Genomic DNA, 1822 nt, shown 5'->3' on the forward strand with positions numbered 1-1822 from the left:
TGCTGACACGATCCCCAACAGAAAAATAAAATCTGTGTAGCCTAATGTACCTCCTTCCCTCCTGAGGCTTCGCGTAGAATAATAACAGCAGCTGCATGACTTTTACTTAATGTAAATACTTTATTTACTTTTGTATTTAATTTATGCATCGGTCCAGTGTTTGCACAGCTGTTTGATGTCTGTGTGCCCATAGATTAGCCTTTGCTGATTTGATCCAGCTTAAACTCTAAGCATTGAGAAACGGAGAGGGCTCCCTGTTCACTGTTCTTTACCCAGCCTCCAGCATGATACCGTACAGATGAAAACTTAATTAAGAACTCCAAGATTTAGACATCTCCTTGAAGATATCTTTCTCCCTTGATAAAAAGAAAGACCAAAATTTCCTGATCTGCTCAGGGAAAACACGAAGGTTGACTTTGTTTTCCTTGTAAAAGGACACCATTTTCGTATCAAGGTGACATCGTGGAGGTCTTTTCTCTCCCCAAAAGTGTACCAAATGATTTGGGGAGGCGTGGGATGTGAGAGCCAGCCTGGATGCAGGGCAAGTAATTAAGGGATGGGTTGGGATGGAAAAATTGCTCTTACTGAGGTTTACTTGCCCATCAAAACACCAAGAAAGGACTGGGTAGTGAAATGGCAATGGTTTGGTTAACCCATATACTGGAACTTAGTTTGCACCCCAGTACCTGAATGTGGATTTGTTTTTGATGCTGTCTTCTGGGAAGAGTCATGGTCAGCTGCACCAGGTATGGTTACCAGAGGCAGTGGTGGGAATGCAAGGTCAAGGAACCCCCCAGTTTTCTCCCCTCCGGTAGGAGAGAGGAGGATAAAGCGTGGACAGGGGTTTTTCTGTTTGGCTGGGCTCTCTCTTGTAACGTACAAATAACATCCTTCAATAACATTTTTGTCAGTTTTATGTGACCTGGCCATCATCAACTGTTTACTTTAAAAAAGAGGAATAATAAAGATCAAGTACAGGAACTTCCCTGGCGGTCCAGTGGTTAAGACTCCACGCTTCCACTTCCACTGCAGAGGGCACAGGTTCGATCCCTGGTCAGGGAACTAAGATCCTGCATGCTGCATGGCGTGGCCAAAAATAAGAGATCAAGTACAGGTTGAATTTTAGGCAGAGTTTGAATCTTTCTGTGCCTTAGTTTCTCTCAATATTAATAGTGCCTCATACCTGTTGATAATACCTTAGATCTTTTACTGAAAGGTGAATCACAAAGCACAGAAAACTCTGAATCACCTAAAGTATAACTTTCTCAGCTGCTTGACCTTCTCTATCACTGTTGCAGTATTCTTTTTTTTTTTTTTTGGCTGTGTTGGGTCTCCACTGCTGTGGGCAGGCTTTCTCTCTAGTTGTGTTGATCGGGGGCTACTCTTCATTGCGCTGTGCGGGCTTCTCATTGCGGTGGCTTCTCTTGTTGTGGAGCACAGGCTCTAGGCGCGTGGGCTTCAGTGGTTGCAGCACGTGGGCTCAGTAGTTGTGGCTCTCGGGCTCTAGAGCGCAGGCTCAGTAGTTGGGGCGCACGGGCTTAGTTGCTCCGCGGCACGTGGGGTCTTCCCGGACTAGGGCTTGAACCCGTGTCCCCTGCATTGGCAGGCGGATTCTTAACCAGTGCGTCACCAGGGAAGTCCCTGTAGTACTCCTTAACAAAGTATTTTTTTTTTTTTGCCATGAGTAAGATGGTTGTCATTGCTGTTTTGTTAAAATTCATCAAGAACTAAAGAGAAATACTTTTAAAATTAGATCATGACTCAGGAAAGACGGAGTGAACTGGTAAGTTTGAGTCTGTTATCAGCTTTGCTTGAGACTGGC

The sequence above is a fragment of the Lipotes vexillifer genome, unplaced genomic scaffold, assembly GCF_000442215.2.
Source record: "Lipotes vexillifer unplaced genomic scaffold, Lipotes_vexillifer_v1.1 scaffold1640, whole genome shotgun sequence".
Taxonomy (NCBI): Eukaryota; Metazoa; Chordata; class Mammalia; order Artiodactyla; family Lipotidae; genus Lipotes; species Lipotes vexillifer.